This window comes from Cuculus canorus, chromosome 5 (genome assembly GCF_017976375.1).
Source record: "Cuculus canorus isolate bCucCan1 chromosome 5, bCucCan1.pri, whole genome shotgun sequence".
NCBI lineage: Eukaryota > Metazoa > Chordata > Aves > Cuculiformes > Cuculidae > Cuculus > Cuculus canorus.
Window position 1 is genome coordinate 47,885,538 of NC_071405.1, and position 19,936 is coordinate 47,905,473.

Sequence of the window (19,936 nt, forward strand, 5' to 3'; positions counted from 1 at the left end):
TGCTGGTTGATGAGAAGCTCTACATGAGCCGGCAATGTGTGCTTGCAGCCCAGAAGGCCAACCGTATCCTGGGACACATCAAAAGAAGCATGGTCAGCAGGTTGAGGGAAGTGATTCTGGCCCTCTATTCCTCTCCTGTGGAATACTGGAATACTGTGTCCAGTTCTGGAATCCTCAGCGTAAGAAGGATATGGAGCTGTTAGAATGGGTCCAGAGGAGGGCTACAAAGATGATCAGAGGGATGGAGCACCTTCCCCATAAGGACAGGCTGAGAGAGTTGGGCCTGTTCAGCCTGAAGAAGAGAAGGCTAACAGGAGATCTTATAGCGACCTTCCAGTGCCTGAAGGGGGCCTACAGGAAAGCTGGAGAGGGGCTATTCATAAAGGCTTGTGGGGATAGGACCTGTTCAGCCTGATTTATTGGGAAGTCCCTACCCATGGCAGTGGGGTTGGAATTAGATCATCCTTAAGGTCCCTTCCAACCTTAATTACTATATGATTCTATGACTCTATGATTCTATGATTGTCATAGTCATTCATAAATATCTGCTATATTTAGCAAGCAATTTTCAACTGATGACATGAAATGAACTATTTAAAAAGAGCAATTTATTTGTTTCAGTTTTTTGCTGCTTGGGGTATGGCTGGTCTGTGTATCATTTGTTATTTTTGAATAGATGACTGAAAACTTTTTAACGTCATGAATGATGAATGTAGTGATACAGTGTTGGCTCTTATTATGATTTCAAGCTGTTATATTTTTCACTTTTTTATGTTCTTATCATGTGCAATTCTTTAAGTATTACAGTTTAAATGCAAAGGTGAAAAAAAACTGGAAGTAAGCAGTTCTTTGACCAGTGGTGTATAAGTAGCTAAGTGTTAGGGAAGATCACTCCTGAGGAGAAGAAGAGGAAGTAGATGGAGTTACGAGTGGGAGAAGTGTGTACAAGACACATCCTGCACTGAGGGGTCCCTTACAGTAACAAGATGCAAGGATCCATGTTTTGGACTATTGGGACTCAATTTAACAACTGAGTTTGTATTTTACTTGTAGTGTATTTACATACACTTTACCTGGTTTGGTGTCCTGTAGCAGACCCCTTCTATAATGCCACCTGTCCCTGCTCTCCTTTTAATTCTGACCCATAAGCTCTCAGTCAGCTCTTCATCCGTCCCCAGGTGGAGCTCCATGCACTCAAGCTGGTCATTTACACAAAGTGACAACTAATGCATATCAGTACAGAGGAAAACTAGAGAGAGAAGGAAAGCATTTTCAGTATCCTCAAACCGACTGCTGATCTTAGGAAAAGTAGCTTAATATTATACTATGCTGAAAGCTATTGGTAGAGCTCCTTGGTTAACTCTGGTTATATGAAATTTGGCTTCTGTATGAGTTGGATCAATTCAATTCTTAGTACTGTTAAGTAGGTTTTATTTAGTATTCTCGCCAATGTGACAGATTATTGTTATATAATGTACCAGGATCATTGAATACTCTCAGATGGAAGCAATTTCAAAGATCACCTAGTTCCAACCCCTCTGCCATGGTCAGGGACACCTTCTATCATACCAGGTTGCTCAAAGCCTCATCCAGCCTGACCTGGAACACTTCCAGGGAAGGAGCATCCACAACTTCTCTGGGCAATCTTTTCCAGTTCTTTACCACTCTCACAGTAAATAATTTCTTCCTCATATCTGTTCTCAATCTACTCTCTTTTGGTTTGGAACCATTACCCCTTGTCCTGTCACTACATTCCCTTGTAAATAACCCCTCCGATCTTTCCTACAGAACCCTTTTAAGTACTGGAAGACTACTATCAGGTTTCTCTGGAGCCATCTCTTCTCCAGGCTAAACAGCCTCAGCCTGTCCTCATCTGGGAGGCACTCAAGCCCCTCGGTCATCTTCATGGTCCTCATTCCTTAACATATGTAATGAAAATATGAATGAAAACATGAATGCTGGTTGGTTCCTTCAGTGAATTTCCTCTATGCTTTTTATGACTAATAGCTTTAGTATTAGTAAGTCACACTCTGTCAACGGTGGTGAAACCATGAACTTTCCTTGACTGCGCTAATAAAATAATCTTTTCTATTTGATTCTCTTGCATTAAGGTAAGACTACTTATATTTTGTCACTTAAGAAATGTATCTAACTTACTTGCATGTACCGCAAAACTATTTAGGTGGCATTACAGGGATTTGTGGCGCAGAAAGGAAGTGAGATTCCTCTGACACTATGCTAAGGAAAATACCTTAAACAGCCAGAACCTGCTGGGAAATTGGCATACTAAATGTAGATGATGCTGGAGATATGAAGCTGGGTTAGCAGACTTAAGAGGATTTATAATGAAACAATGGAGAAGAAAACTAACACCTTAGGGACTTTTTTTCCTAAAACTGAATGCAGCCATGTTAGCTTTTTGCTGATACTACTCATTTGAACATTTCAGTGGCAAGTAAAATATTTTTAATGATATTACAAACTGGCTTTTTTTCTTCTAAAGATGTATTCAAATAAAATTAATTGTATGGTTATAGTAATGTTTCTTTGAAATGTTAATATCATAATTTGAAGTGTTAATATTCCAATGTCTTGGCCAAAATCCAGTCATAGCAATTGCAGTCAGTGGATCAAATTTCATTTGGCAGTTTCCAATGCAGAGAATAGGTTTATTTCTTTTTTGCAGCATTATCAGGTCCTCTTAATAGCTGTCATATAGAGCCCTGGAGATCTATTAATCAGAAAATGTCTTACTAAAATACTGAAATAGAAATAGTAATTCAAGGATTCAGATTTTATTTGTCAGGCTATTTTGTAGATTAATGTTATTAATAGAAAAAATAGACTGTTCAGTAATAACTTATTTGGGTTTTCACACTATTTAACAAAGAATTTCTGTATTTGTTTTAATAACATGCTGTAGACAGTGGATTGAGATTAGACATTGATTTTGCAAGCTAGTATAACGCTTACTTTGGTGAAACTACCTTATGAACTCATCTTTCTGGCCTGTGTCTGGATCTGCATAGCCATACAGCCCAATGCAATTTAAATAGCTATATCACTGAGTATTAATTTAACTTGTGAGATAAGATTTGAGTTACTTTCTGTGGCATGAAGGTTATTATTCTGCCTTCTGCTGTTTGGTTCCTCTGACAGTAGTTTTGCTACTCTTTTTTCTTTTTTTTTTTTAATAGATGGATAAAGTGACATGTAAGGCATGGACAGTTTATTCTGAGTGATTCCATATGTGTGTTATTATAAGATAGAAAAGCAAATTAATGTTATTTCATAGAGAAACCATGCAGTTCTTTCCAGCAATGCAAAAGATCTCCATCTTCAATCTCATTAACTGTGACTTCCTACAGAATGCAGGGCAGCTATTGAATAGATGACAAGAACCTGTATTTCTTAAGAAACATTTTTGTTTGTTTTTAGTGAGTCACAGCAACTTTTTGAAGGTACTAGAAGGCAAGGTTATGTTATGGCTTTGTTTTTCTTTAAATGATAATGCATTTGATGAGTATTACTGAGCTAGTTTAAAGGAAAACTGCTTTGTTGCAGCATCCATGATGGAGTCAGTGCATTGCAACAACAATTTAGGTCTCCTGTGTTGCATTAAATGCAACTAGCCAGCATTTTTCAGAAAACTTTGGTTGTAAATCTTTATAGCTATGATGGAAAATATGTCTTGGTAAATGCACAAGATTTCAATAAGTAGACTCAGAGGAACAGGTTAAATCCTGTTCATATGAGAATGAGTTACATGTGAGTATGAATTGGCACACCACTGACTGTACAGTACATGGGAATTCCAGGACTTTCTCAGGTGGGGTGGCAAGAAGTGATTAGTTTTTACAGCTTGATACACTCTAGTCTGTAGAGAATTTAATTCCAAAGAATGTTTGTTATTCTTTGGGGTATGAACAAAAATGAAAGATTTTTTGTGAATTTTATAAGTGCTTTTGTTTCCTTTTAGATCAGTAGTGTGCCACTGCATCCTGCAGAACAGAACTTAACTGGCACCCAGTGACTGAGGCAGTGCTACTATCTGCCATAACTTTTTTGTGACTGACAGTATTTAGGGATTTTCTTCAGATGCAAAGTTCTAAATATCTACATTTGCATGAGAATCAGAATAGGAAGTTGAAATAAAAGCGAGTTTGTTTCTCTTGATTGCAAATATGAGCCTGATAGCTGAAAGCAAGAAAGCCCAAACTTTAATAATTGATAAAAAAATCTCCTGATTATTAAAACAACATCATGACTAGTTTAGAGCTTGACTGATGAACTTTGAACTTCTCAAGTTGGCAACAGAGTGCATATACTTTTTTTCCTGTCCTACGTAAAGTGATGAATTCTGCCTGAAGCCAGTGTCTGTTAAGGTTGTTTTTATATAAACCTTTAGTCTAACCCAATACTTAAAAAACACATTGCCAGATGTATTTGAAGTATATTTTCTCTTTAATAAATAAACAACCCACCCCAATTACAATACAGTTCCTCTCTTTTGTACCTTTATGCTCCAGCTGCCTTGTGACCTTCTTAATGCTTCCAATGCAGTGAGTGCACAAGAGCTTATTATTTCATAACCTTCTGAATACTGAGTTTTGGATTGTTTATTAATTAGTATTTTAATTGCTCATCAATGTAGTTGAAAACTGTTGGGAAAATAATGCATTTACTAATCCCTTTGATACTAGTCAACACTACGCTTTTCCCAAGGTCAAGTGCTTGTGATAGTGGAAACTTTCTTTGCAAATGTGATGCTAAAGACTTGATGGGTAGAGATATTCTTAGCATGCCTTGCAATCTGCCTTTGCCTTTGGTAGGGGAACAAAGAGGTATTAATCTGTGCATAGCTACTTCTGCAAAATTTGCTCTGGTAAGATGTATTACCTTATTGCTAATGAAAGCCAGACTTCACTTTTTGTAAGCATACAAGATGAGTCTGAAATGGTTAATGCTGGTAGAGAAGCTATAATTTACGTCAGTGCTCACAGACAGTGTGTGCATTCAGTGATGCTCATCCCACTAACATATGATCATTGGAATCTAAGCTAAGGCTCAGTTCCTGTAACTGTCTAGAGAAGACATTGAACAGGAAAAGATTCAAGTAAGCTGGGTCATATTAAGCTGGAAGCTGTACTAAAGGGCTATGAAATAATTGTTTAGATATTCTTTAAACAAGCTTTCTGAGCACATACTAATTTTTATAGGATGAAATAACCTTACTAATCAATTTGTCCTATCTTCCTTTGAACACGCTTTGGAAAATCCTGCTCATTTCCTCTTTCCTCAAATTTAATGTTTTACATTGGAATGAATTGCTTCTTCAGCAGTCTCTCAATAGGGAGCTCAATAAGAATATTGAAATGTTATGTTTATCTGTTTTCACCTTAGATTTGTAGTTTCAAATAATTCATGTACTGTCTTGAGACTATTTTTCCACCCCACTTGTGCAGAGGCAACTATGCTCATTGTTCTGTGGTCTAAAAATTGGTGTCTGAAAAGTAAGAAATGTGAGATGAACCCATCCTCTTCTAAGAATCTCTCTTTTCTGCTCAAGCTCCCCAAATTTCTTTGTAGTAAGTGCTTGACAGTGCTCTATTGGAGCTGGTGGAAAAGTTCCTTTTTGTTTATTCCTTCAAATAAGGATTTGGGCTTCAGAGTCTATAAACTATATTATATGTCTTCATGCAATACAAGGCAATGCAATTCAATTTCTAAGTTTTTACTAAAAATGTTTGTGTTTGAAATCTATTAATACACAGAGATTCTCTGCGGAATTAAAATGGAATAAAATGGAATAAAATATTTAATTTCAGAAATAGATTTTCGTTCAAATTTATGTTATATTCTACGCAATTTTTTTTACTAGCTTTTTGTTTTTTCAGTATTTGTGGTTTGTTGCATAGCAGAGTTGCATAATAATATTAGAAATCATCTATTGAACACATTCCAGTTCTTGGCAAACTCAGATTGTTTTCCTCCAATCCAACCCCTCTCTGTACACTGAAGATTGACTATTTGTTCTTTCAGCTGTAAAGTTTTTAATGTGGGAAAAAAATTCATAGTATTATAACATAGTTAGGGTTGGAAGGGACCTTAAAGATCATCTAGTTCCAACCCCACTGCCATGGGCAGGGACACATCGCACTAGACCAGGCTGCCCAAGGCCCCATCCAACCTGGCCTTGAACACCTCCAGGGATGGAGCATCCACAAGCCCCCTGGGCAACCTGTTCCAGTGTCTCACCACTCTCATGGTGAAGAAAATGTTCCTAATGTCCAGTTTCAATCTGTCCCTCTCCAGTTTATACCCGTTCCCCCTGGTCCTATCCCCACAAGTCTTTATGAATAGCCCCTCTCCAGCTTTCCTGTAGGCCCCCTTCAGGCACTGGAAGGTCGCTATAAGATCTCCTGTGAGCCTTCTCTTCTTCAGGCTGAACAGGCCCAACTCTCTCAGCCTGTCCTCATGGGGAAGGTGCTCCATCCCTCTGATCATCTTTGTAGCCCTCCTCTGGACCCATTCTAACAGCTCCATATCCTTCTTACATTGAGGATTCCAGAACTGGACACAGTATTCCAGATGAGGTCTCACAGGAGAGGAATAGAGGGCCAGAATCACTTCCCTCAACCTGCTGACCATGCTTCTTTTGATGTGTCCCAGGATACGGTTGGCCTTCTGGGCTGCAAGCACACATTGCCGGCTCATGTAGAGCTTCTCATCAACCAGCACCCCTAAGTCTTTCTCTGCAGGGCTGCTCTCAAGCACATCATCCCCATTGTGTACTGAAAACAGGGATTGCCCCAACCTAGGTGCAGGACCTTACACTTGGCCTTGTTGAGCCTCATGAGGTTCTCAGAGGCCCACTTCTCCAGCCTGCCCAGGTCCCTCTGGATGACATCGCGTCTTTCTGGTGTGGCAACTACACCCCTCAGCTTGGTGTCATTGGCAAACTTGCTGAGGGTGCACTCAATCTCACTGTCAATATCATTGATAAAGATGTTAAACAGCACCGGTCCCAGTATGGACCCCTGAGGGACACCACTTGTCACGAATCTCCATCTGGACTTTGAGCCATTGACCACTAGTCTTTGAATATAACCATCCAACCAGTTTCTTATCCACCTTACCATCCACCCATCAAATCCATATCTGTCTAATTTAGAGAGACGGATGCTGTGGGGAACTGCGTGAATGCCTTCATAGAAGTCCAGATAGATCAGACCTGTTCGTTTACCCATGTCCACTGCTGCAGTTACCCCATCATAGAAAGCCACTAAGTTGGTCAGACAGGATTTGCCCTTGGTGAAGCTGTGATGGCTGCCATCAATCACCTCCATGTCCTCTAGCAATCACAGAGGTAAGGATGTAGTGAAGCATAGCTAAAGAAATGTGTTGTTCCCCTAAACATGAGGATGTTTTCTTGACCCTAAAACGTTGTTTTCTTGACTCCTAAAAGCAAACCAACAGCACGCTGGATGACAAAATCCTCAAATTTTTGGTCAGTACTCCTAAGTTTCTTAACAGGCAGATCTCAGCAGATACCTGACAAAAATGGTGTTTCCTAGGGCTCAGTGTTGGGTCCAGTTTTGTTTAATATCTTTATCAACGATCTGAACAAAGAGATTGAGTTTACCCTTGGTAAGTTTGCAGATGACTCTAAGCTGTGCAGAAGTCATCTGCTTGAGGGTAGAGTGGCTCTACGGAGTGATCTGGGCAGGCTGCATCAATGTGCTGTGACTAACAGTATGAGGTTCAACAAGGCCAAGTGCTGTGTCCCGCATTTGGGACACAATAAACCCACACAATGCTACATGCTTGGGGAAGCGTGGCTGGAAACCTGCTGAGCAGCAAAGGACCTATGACTGTTGGTTGACAGTTGGCTGAATATGAGTCAGCAGTGTGCCCAGGTGGCCAAGAAGGCCCCTGGCATCCTAGCTTGTATCAGAAACATTGTGGCCAGCAGGACCATGGAAGTGATTGTGCCCAGTACCATTGTACTTAGCGTTGGTGAGGCTGCACCTTGAATACTGTGTTCAGTTTGGGGCTTCTCACTATAAGAAGGATGTTGAGGCACTGGGGCATGTCCAGAGAAGGGCAACAAAGCTGGTGAAAGGACTGGAGATCCAGTTTTATGAGAAGAGGCTGAGGGAAAAGAGGTTGTTTAGCCAAGAGGAAAGGAGGATAAGAGGAGACATTACCACCGTCTAAAACTACCTGACAGGAGATTGCAGGGAGTAAATATATTTACAAATGTAAACACAACCTCCCATATGCATTGCTCAGAAGTGGGAAAAATAATTCATCACAAGAGAAGCCTCAGACACTCAAGAAGGTATCTCAGCAAGCTGGATTATTTTCTGAATAGCTGTTGTAACTCTGTTCTAGTCTATGGGAATCTCAGGCACAGAATATAAAAACTGATCTTCTCAAATTTCAATTCCTTTGAGATGGATGTGGAAACAGTTTTCCAACATGCATGGAACAGCCTGTTATTCTTCAAAAGGCTGATAAAATTGCAGATTCACAATTAGACCTGTTCTTTTCTGGAGTACATTTCTGTAGCAGCAATACAACAGAGCTTAGCAGTAAGGAAGCTATTCTAAATCATTAGTAGAACCAGCAAAATAGCTTTGCAGACATGAAAAGTCAAGAATTTACATTCATGGTGAGTCAGTTCCCTTTTCTACTCAGATTCTCTTAGGTCCATTGGATGTCAGATGCACAATCCACATGCATCTTCCCCTCTCCTTTCCCTCCTGATTTTCTGTTGTTTCTTGACATTCAAAGTATGGCACTGAATAAATGCAACCTTAGACCTAATTTTAGCATCTTCTCGTAAAAAATACTGACCTTTCAGTGTTCAACTCCTCTTACTCAGTGGCAGAACAAATACTTAATATTAATCCTTAATGTAATAGAATCTCGCCCTATGATTTATTACTGGCTGAAAACCAGGACTTATATTTCACATTGAAAATAAAATGCTGGCCCACAAAAAAAGGCTATAGATTTTACATTGTGGGAAAGGAGGAAATCAAGGAACAGAAAGGAGAATAATTTAACAAGCTACATTACTAAGTCCATCGCTAAAATAGCTCTACTGAAAGTAAAGCATTTATTTCCAGCAAGGATTAATTCAGACCAGAAATATCAGTTACTGGATTGCATTAGCAAACAGCTTTACAGCAGGGAAAGTTGCTTGGGTTCATAGCAGAAAACAGAAATGAAGTAGATGTCTTTCAAGGCCACTGCCTCAGCCTTCTGTGATGAACTTGGGACATGATATGTCAGTAGTGTCTCTGCTGCAGTAACTCCCATGATTTGTCTGGATAAAGAAAACAACACAAAGGACAAAGTGTACTATAAAGAGATTAAATCATAGGATTAAGAGAGATGGTGTGAGGGGAGAACTGAGAACTTCTAATTATATAATCTGAGAGCCAGTAGATCAGATAATAACTCAGGCAAACATATTACTCTTCCCTTCAGTTACATGAGGATGTGGTGAGAAACAGATGAGATGTCACATTTAAGGAAGAATAGGGAAAGTGTTCAAACACCTTTTCCATGCTAAAAACATAATGGTTGGGACAGAAATAACACAGCAGCAAGGACAATAAGTACTTTTAAAAAATGCTCCTGAGTTTGACTTAATAACTCTGCTGCAAAAGATCTCCTCAAAAGAACTTTGTATTCTGTACCAGAAAGGGGGATAGGGGCTGGGGGAGCATCAGCAGCTGTAAAGTTTTATGCACTAACAGAGTCAGTAAGTGCTGGATAGCTGCTGCTTTCAGAAAGTATCACTCAATTAGAAAAAAAAGAGGTGACGTGTTCTTGTGTTCAGAATTCACCTTGCTACTGCCACGGCTCCCAATTTCCTCTTCCTCAAATACAAAACAATATGGTTGCAGGCTACACATCATTAAAAGCTGTGGGAAAACATGATGAAACAAGACGTAAGGCATAATCTCTGTCTGGAAGTTTCACATAGTATGAGTGACAAGGCAGAAGAACACTCTAGTAAATTATCTTCTTTTTTTTTTATCTGTAGGGGAGAAAAGAGATAGTCAAGGATCTACTGTAAAAATAATATATGCTTGTGTAAAAACATGGCTTCAAAGCTACCTGGATAATATTTTTTTTTCTTTAATCCTCCTAACTAAATACATGTTAAGCAACTACCCATTATGACGTCCCAGTATGTCCAACAGTTATTATACCACCTCTATGCCCATATAAATTTCAGCTGCATAATAGTGATCTATATCAAATAAACCTCTTGGCAATACTACAATGAGAAATACCATTTATCCTTACCATTTTTAAGGACCAAATTACACTTGTTACACACAACAAAGATGAATAAAACTCTAAAAAGACAGCCTTGGACGTGTACAGACATTAAATTGTGATTTCAGCAGAAGAAAATCTCATATACATTGAAGAAGGATAACTCAATAGCCACAAAATCTTATACATAGTAAGGTCAGAATAATATCTAGTTACTTTGGAAATCAACTCTTCATTTAAGAACTAGAGATCACCAAAATACACTATTATTACTTGATATAAATCTAAAAACTTACAAATAAAGGAGAAGGTGTCACTAAAGGATAAGCCCCTAAAAGACAGAAGATAAGTGTTTCTAATAACTTTTACTATGCCTAGAAAAGACAGGTAGGAAGAAGTCCTAAGTAGCCTTGAAATATTCTACTTTATTTAGTATGGAAAGTTCATTTCTACTACGTTTCTGACTGCATCAGAAAAGAATACTTTAAAAATAAAATAATCATCATTTGTAATATCTCCTGTTTTCTACATCTGCATTGGTATTTGCAGACTTATGCTGCATGATGTGTGCACATCTGCAAACTCAGTGTGAAATATACTACTAAGATATATACAAATTCCAACATAAAAATTTCAAGATGAACCCTGTAACTTGGGAACCAAGAGTGGGAGGGGAGAGACATGGAGATGGTTACAGAACATGGTCTAACCTGTCACAGTGAGTAAAGGCTCAACTCAATCACTCCACTCAGCACAAGTGGACACATGTTCAAATATAGATGTTTCCTTACCCTTGGTCAGTAAATGTCAGTCTGCAGGAGTGAGTTAACTGTTAACAGTGAGTTAACATCAAGTTTCTTGTGAAATTGAAGAAATCCATGACAGAAACTTTTCAATTATTGACTGAGGCTTGTAGTGAAGAGACCCTAAAGATCAAGCTGGTGCTCAAAGGAAGCAATTTTTTATTGGTAGAAGGTGTGAGAGGAAAAATTACAGAGATTCTTAACAGCCTTTCAAGAAAATGACCTGGAGAATTGCTTTGAACACTGGCAGCATCGTGCACAGCTGTGTGTCAACTCAGAAGGGAACTATTTTGAAGGTGATTGTGGTTGATTTTCTTAATTTGTTAAATAAAAAGGGTTACAGGCATGCCTCATTTTTTTTTATTTGTGTCAGAGTTCATATAGAATACAAATCATAACAGCTACTTATAAAGTATTAACAAAATGCAGGTATTAAACATCAAAGTAGTTTACAAACATTTCAGTGCACAACCATCATTCTCCAGGTTATGCAACTTTTTTTTTTGTTGTTGTTGCATAGTTCTTGAATCAAATAATGCTAGAGAAATGTATCTTGCTGCAACTACATGTTCTGCTTTTACTGAAAATTTCTCTGGAAAGTATCTCTAAAAACTCTAATATTAAATCAGGTCAACTCCCCTACATTCACATGAGGTAACACTGACTGTAGATTAGGAAACAAAGGCAGACAAAGCCTTTAAATTTACACTTCTGAATTTAGACACCACATTAAACTTTTAGGCATCTTATAGGCTAAATCACCAGAAATGCAGGTGTATGGTTTTAGTTAAAGTCAGCTCTACGATTGCATTCATTATGTAATCTTTCCAGACTACTGTAGCTAGTAGTCTGCTCTGTTGAATCAGGGCAGTGTGCATGTTGTGACCTAATGAAGTGCTCAATTAGAGGACTGAGGAGAAACTCATGACAGTAACTGTATTGTCTGAATTCCTAGATCAGTTTTCTCATCTAACCTCAGTTAGATTTCATACAGGCAGCTTCAGCTAATTATCTTCTACATATTTATTCTAGGAAGACCACTTAGCACAGGTATCATAGTCCCCAGTGAGTATGTGAGCTAGTAAGATCTTTCAGCTCTTACTGCAGGATGGTCCATTTTAGTCACATACAGGGAATCAGGACATGAAAGTAGTCCAGTATCTAACTCAGTAACTTGTAACTGGATTCAGCCACTTACACCACTGGGTAATTTAAGGTGCTCTGGTTCAAGAGAAAGAGGAAATGTAGCTAGTTTTTTGAGTATGCTGTAGTACTTTACCCTACAAAAATATGCTAATTATTTAGTGTCTAAAGCAGAAAAATAAGGCAACACTAATGGTTGTTACTAATTAGATTTTAAAGAGGTCACTGGGAATTCGTAGCTAAAAACTGCCAAACTCCAAAAAAATGGGCTATATTTTAACTGCCTGACTGTGTGGCTGAAATAGACAGAAATAGTTTTAAAATGTGGCATAATTATTCATCCGTGTTACTAGCTACTACTCAATGTTAATAATGCATTAAAAGATAAGATTATTTATTACTACGCAGGGCAATATACATCTATAAAGTGTACTTGGGCTTTCTGACAGAAGGCTGCCTTATATGTGCTCCATGATTCAGGGAAAAGAAAGAGGTCCTCAGATTTCATTTTACATGTGTAGCATATATAATTTCTTCCTGTATGGTAAACAGAAGCAGTCACTCAAACTCATTTTTGGATCTAGAAGATGACCAACTGCCAATTAAAAGAACAAGTTGACTTGTAAATCAACTGAAATCAACTCTGAACACTCCTAACTAAGAAAAGAGTATGTATGAAATACCTTCAACACCTTCCCCCTCACTGAATTTCACAGAAAGTTACATGAAGCTCTGCAATAAATATACACAGCCAACAGTGAATGCATCCTTTTCACAAGATAATTTCTAAAAGACAGAACTTTAACAAAAAACACCCTGCTGAGTTGGACTTTTTTTATCAAGAGTTTATTCCAGATCACTGTGAGCCATAACTAACCAGTAGCTAAATTTCTTTATCCTAGATTTAGAATACTCCCTTGATTGTAGAACAGTAAGTTTTGCCACAATGGCCACCTCTAAAGTTCATTCTGCCAAGACTTGCTCTCCAGCACACTGTGACACAGTAGCAGACAGTAGCATCAATTGAGTAGTATAAACTCTATATAACACTTGTTGTTGTGTAATAAGGTCAAAAAGAAGCATAATGGCATAACATATGGCAAGGTCTATTAGCGATCATTGAAACTGTATTTACTACAATAGCATTCCAGGAGGCTCTTTAGTGGAGACAGCAGGAGAGAATTTAAGGACTAATATAGGTGAATATTTGAGACCATATATGTTCAGTGCCATATTTAAGGGCACTACATCGAAAGTATTAATGTATAATAATCTCAGAAGCAGACAAGTTTGGGCAGGAAGTATGTGATCAGAAATTAGATACAATACAACTATAAATTGGCAAGAATTGTACACATAATTAAATTACGTCCATTCAAGATCACACCATTCATCTTAACTAGAAACAGCCCTTTAGATTTGTTGTGCAATTGAAGGGAACAGATTTAAACCACAATTCAGATGGTTTAAGACTTATGCAAGCCACTACTTTTGAACTTAGCAAAACAAATAAATAGCCGCTATGACAAAAGATAACAACATATGCCTGTTTCTTTTTAGCCATAACACCACTCAACTTAGAACTAAGAGAGAGAGTCCTGATATTCAACCAGTTCTTTTATAAATGTTCCTGGTCACTTATCCATTATTCAACCATGCTTATCTTTTTGCATGCACAAAATTAGTAGAAAGAAGGGCAGCACATACCTCCTCCCCTTTTATTTAAAGCAAGACATTGCACTTTAACTCTTTTAAAACCTTTTGTCACATCACACCTCTAACACTGACTGCCTTTCACAGTCAGGATAGGTTAAAGACCTGTCAAAAGGCAATGCACTCCACTGTTCTAGTGTTTCAGGCTTTACTAAATGAGTACCCAGAACTGGGTTTGTATTCTGAAAGGACAGAGAAAAGTTTCTTCTTTTTTTCTTTTCATTTCTTTTCCCCTCATACTGCTGTTCATAATACAACTTTTGCCACTATTCTATCGTGAAACCCCCTCAGCAGACCTCTCTAACCTCTCTCTTTTATACAGAGAGCCAGAGTGACTGTGATGGGACAGCTGAGACAGCACTGCTCTGTTTTCTCATGCTAAAGTATAAATTGTAAGGATTCAAACTGAGAAGCTTGCGATATTGAAAGTATATTATTGCATCAAACCTCATCATAAAGTAAGCATATTAGGAATGCTGAAGTATAAGCTAACTTGAAATCCTTGGTCAGTATCACATTGCCCACAGGATTTTAGAGGCAGCTCAGACGAAATGCCATCCTTGCATTATCCAAAAGCTCTACCTGTAATAATTTTCCTCTCATGAAGATTAGCAGGTTTTTGCTAAGAACAATTTAAAACCTCCCTGCAGAAGCCTCTTATCTATCACACTCCAACCTGCATTTACTGCATATGTCTTCTTTTTCGTCTTTAGATGAAAAATCCATTTACTTGGTGGTTTGTTTTTTTTCAGTCACTCCAGGCACAGATTCACAGGAAATGTTTCAATGTCATTTGTATACTACATAAATACTATCTCCAAATGAGATATTGTGAATTTAGAAAAGATAATGAAGTAAACAATTTGATTCTGACTATGAGATGGTATGGTAAATGAAACCTGCATATCCATTTAAGAGTCCAGTTTTGAAAAGATGCTGCAAATGCAATTCTCATTAGGTACGGCTGGAACTTTGACTGTTTAGCCTAACCAGCCAAACTCAAAGATGTTTGAAAGAAAGGTCACTAAAATGCCAATAGAAATGTGCTATCCAAGTTGCTGATCTCCACAAACCTGCTAACAGTCAGTACCACATACAACACTGACATCAGCAATGTATGAATAAAAACATCATTTAAAAAGCCTCCAAAATTTACCCTTTTTAAAGTTGGCTTCCAAAACATGTACCATGAGGAACTGAATTATTTTTCCACTTTGGAAGATGTAAAACATCCAAAGCATTAAGATTGAAAATACTTCTGCACTTGGATTGTGTCTCCCTGCTCTTTTGGATCATAAATGTCAGCAAAAAGGACAAAACCCTACCAGTAGCCCTACAACACTTTTATGGTGGCCATAATATACAAATAACTAAATTGATATGACCACAGAGACTGAAATTCATACATCACATTCACAGTAGTTTTCCTATCCTTGAATTTTGCTACTTAATAGTAAAAATATCTACCACAGGCACTGCTTTTAGAGGAAGGCGTGTTACAGAAAGCAATCAAAAGTACTTACAGGTCCTCTGTGACAGGACAGGATACTGAGTTACAGTTTTCATCAAGCTGCCTGGGTCAAAGAGTCCAATAGTTTTCAGTGGTCAGGAGAAGCTGTAATGTTGAATTTTCTACGCTGTCTCTTCTCACCCTCTCAAAGGAATTAACAGGGGTTGTGTGTGTATGTTTTGTTGTTTGTTGGTTGGTTGGGTTTTTTTATTTGGTTTGGGTTTTTTTTTAATAAAAGACTTATTGGGAAAGAGGTGAGGGGAAGAGACAGAGAAACTCTACAGGGTCTTGCATCAGTGTCTGTCTTGCGATAATGAAGAAACTGAAGTGCTGAAAATTCTTCAGGAAATAATGAAGAACAATCCCTAAATCCCTAAATTCGGAAGCACAACCCCTAAATGTAATCCAAATAAACAAAATTTAAACAATAGGCCTCATACTATAGGCAATACAAAAGCAAAGATGTTGCATGAGACATTTAGCTCTCCAGGAGAGTTTAAAAAGCAGTACATACCTTCTGGGTGAAGAACCACTTAGATAGCTCATGTATCTTGGCCAGCAAATAGATAGGTACTGACAGGGAAGCCAGATGGCATCCATCTAATCCAAGTGTCTGGCTGCATCTTAGCTGGCCAACCCATCATGCTTGTATTCCTGCTGTAGTTATGTTGGCCTGAAAACTGGTTGCACTATGGTATCCAGGACCTTTCCCGCACTTAGCAGGAATTCAATGGCAGACAGTGTGTCAAGGGAAAAGGAAAAAATAAAAAAGCAGGCCTGGGGAGACTCAACTTGATACAGGGAACAAGGTAGGAAAAATGGAGGGGAGGATGTACTACAGGAGAGGAGTAAAGAAGAGTAAAGCCTTTAATGGAGTAATTTAGTAGTAGTAGTAGTAGTAATTAGAGTATTTAACAGCTCACCTCTCACCTTAGAGTATGAGGAAAAAACAAGTTAACAGGTAATTCTGTCTCCCTCTTTTCACTGTAACAGCCAGAACTAAAGCTATCATTCCCAAGTGGTCAGAAAAAACAAGATTTTTAAAAGACTGCCTAGTATGAGATCAGGACCCAAATCCTTTTTTTTTCTTTTTTTTTCTAGGTTTTTTTTGGTTTGGGGTTTTTTTTTTTTTTTTTGTCAGTTCACACAGTTGTAGTCTCAGTGAGGAATAATCAAATGACTCGATGATCTTGGAGACTAATGTACTTTGATGGTTTGATAAAAAATAGGAGAAATAGATACTCGGTAGGGAAATCTTATCCTATCTCCTGTTTCACTAAAGACCATAAGGAACTGCAGTCATAGCATTCACTTTTTGAACATTTGATCATGAAATTCTCAAAATACTCCTTACTTTCATATTTAGGATTTGGGATATTAAGTATTATTTCCTATTTTAAAAAAGCTACCCCATTTCCCATGCACACAGTAAAAGCAAACTGGTATCACTTCTTTCTGTTCTCCCATGAAGGTAAGCCAACACAGATCATCACCTCTACCACTTAAGCTAATAATATGCACATGTGGTAGGCAACAGTCTTCTGTGAAGAGGGTCAGCCCTACTGCCTCTGAAAGAAGTCTTCTGGTTTAACGTAGCAATACAGCCCCATGAAAAACAGTTCTGTCAACTCAACTGAGAAACTACTGAACAACTGGTAGAGAAAACATCATAAAACTACACCGAGAAATAGCACTGCCAGATGCTTGTTTGTGTGACTTGAGCAAAGATCAAGTACACAGTATGCCCTTTCTACCCTCAAATAGTAACATCAGACACTTTCTGAAGTTGAGATCTAGCTAAACTATCACATTGATATAAACACAGTACCCTGACAATGATGGGTTTGAAAATGCCAGTTTTTGCCCTGGCCTCAACAGGCTCACGTTTGTCCTACAGTATGGGTACCTTTTCTTGTCCACTTGCTGAAAATATACAGCATATGTTTCAGTTGTTTTTCACATGAAGAACTTGAAACCAGACTACAATAAAATTACTCTTCATTATAACTGCATTTCCAAACCAGTCATTTCATACTGCCTGAGCCTTTTTCACTTAATTGAAGAAATCAGAAGCTTGGCATTTACCCATTTCAGTTCATATAGTGGGTATTGACTCAATAGTGATAGCATGGCTCATTGCTCTACATTGCATCAGTAATTACTTTGATCATGGCTGACAAGGGCCTGCTTAGTTCTCCCAATAAGGATTTGCCTCAGCCCTACGCACTCCATGACCCGGTTTATTGACTTCAGATCTGAGTTCCTTTGGTTTAACCCTACTATGCAGGTTTCTAAACGGAGTATCTTCCGCTGACCATATGTAGCACTTCCAATATTCTTTTCTGCACAAAACAACTTTATAAATGCACAGCTTAACACTGTTCTTTTTTTTTCTCAAAGCTAGTCTTTGAAAAAGTCTTCACCTTCTTATGCTGTGTACACAAAATACAAGCATAACTTCCATTACAGATTTGATTAAGATTTAGTCACTTGAACGGTAATGCAAAAAAAAAAAAAAAAAAATTGTACTAAATTGCTCTCAAAACCTTTCTCAAACCCTTTTATAAAATAGCTGCTATGATTTCAGTGTCATTAAAGCTCCAGTCTAGCCAACCATTTTTGGTTATGGAAGGTGCCAGGATGGGAGAAAAAAAGGAGTGGAGTTCTTTTGTGGCATATGTGACAACCACTCCAAAGACATAAATCCTGCTGAAGTACCTCAGAGAATAATGATCAGTGAAGACTTTAATCATCAGCAAAAGCTAGTGGAGAGAATGAGGAGGGTCCTAAGGGTAATAGCTGTAAAATGGAAGTGACCACGTAACACACTTTTTTCATTACAGACAATTGAGCCATTTCTCAACCTTGTTTATCTTTAGCATTTCCTGTTAGACCAGAGGGAGAGTAAGGGATATTATAGCCATCTTCCTCCAGTGAAGTAGAAAGAAAAATGCCAGAAATGCTTTAAGACAAATAATGCTGCTTTCACAAATTTGGTCATGTGCCCTTTCCTTTTTGGGGGGCAGGATTTCAGGCTGAGTTCCAAGATGTTCCTTGAACATCTATCATCTGGCTGAAATCCAGGCTCTGTTCTTAGCCCAAAATAATCAGCATGCTTTGGCTATCGTACCATGCATTTCCAACTACTGAGATACATAATCACATTATTCACATTATCCCCAACAAACCAATTTTCCCCTGAGTCAATCCTTCAATGCCATCTTTTGGCTTAAACACACCCCATCCCAGAAGACTAGGGAGACATGCCAGACATGTAAGATCTGTTACATGGATCAGTTTTGTCCCCACTTCTGAAATATTATTGCTTTTTACTTAGTAGTGTGTGGAGGAAAAAAAAATTAAAAAGGTATTCTGGAGATTTACTTTTCACTGGGGCCTGTAATGAAAATTTTATCTGAAATATCTGAGTGCCTTTTGTTTTCCTCTTTCTTTTCCCTGACAGTTTTGCATAAAAAATAAGTCTGTATTTATTCTCTAACTTACGCAAAAGTCAAACAGCTGATATTATAAAATCTGCAACTTTAGCAAAATGATCAGAACCACAAATACTAGTAGTTTTTATAAGTCATCAGAATAAATGTTTCACTTAACTTCATTGATTATAAATTTTCATTTATAATTTGAATTAATGTCAAGAAAACCAACTCAACATAACTCTGTTTATTTAAACTCTACCCATGTAGTCTTTATAAACATAAAAGATCAGAGCGTATCAAAAATCTGAGACTGTATATTACTATAATTTGGTCTGTTACAGTTTAATAGTAACAGAAAAGACCAGTACACAACAAATAGTATTATTACATTTGTCTGAAATTCTTACTTAATTTTTTTTTTTCAAATCAATACCTGATTAACTCTTATTGGCTAGAGATAAAATTCTTTTTTGAGTTTTTCTGATGTCCAGCCTGAACCTCCCCTGGCACAGCTTGAGGCCATTCCCCCTTGTCCTGTCCCCTGTCACTTGGGAGGAGAGGCCAGCTCCCTCCTCCCCACAACCTCCTTTCAGGTAGTTGTAGAGAGTAATAAGGCCTGCCCTCAGCCTCCTCTTCTCCAGGCTAAACAACCCCAGCTCTCTCAGCCGCTCCTCGTAAGACTTGTTCTCCAGCCCCTTCACCAGCTTCATTGCTCTTCTCTGGACAAGCTCCAGAGCCTCAACATCCTTCTTGTGGTGAGGGGCCCAGAACTGAATACAGTACTCGAGGTGCGGTCTCACCAGTGCCGAGTACAGGGAGAGAATAACCTCCCTGGACCTGCTGGTCACACTGTTTCTGATACAAGCTAAGATGCCATTGGCCTTCTTGGCCACCTGGGAACAATGCTGGCTCATATTCAGTCGGCTGTCAACCAAGACCCCCAGGTCCTTCTCCTCCATGCTGCTTTCTAGCTACTCTTCCCCCAGTCTGTAGCACTGCATGGGCTGTTGAGCCTCAAGAGCAGGACC

At 38.3% G+C, this 19,936-nt stretch overlaps 1 protein-coding gene across 14 annotated transcripts in view; it reads right to left on the reverse strand.

Moving 5' to 3' along the window:
• The window catches only part of LRRC4C (leucine rich repeat containing 4C), a 529,117-nt gene that overhangs the window by 367,653 nt on the left and 141,528 nt on the right, over positions 1-19,936 (reverse strand). The gene's annotated exons all lie outside the window — the stretch shown is intronic.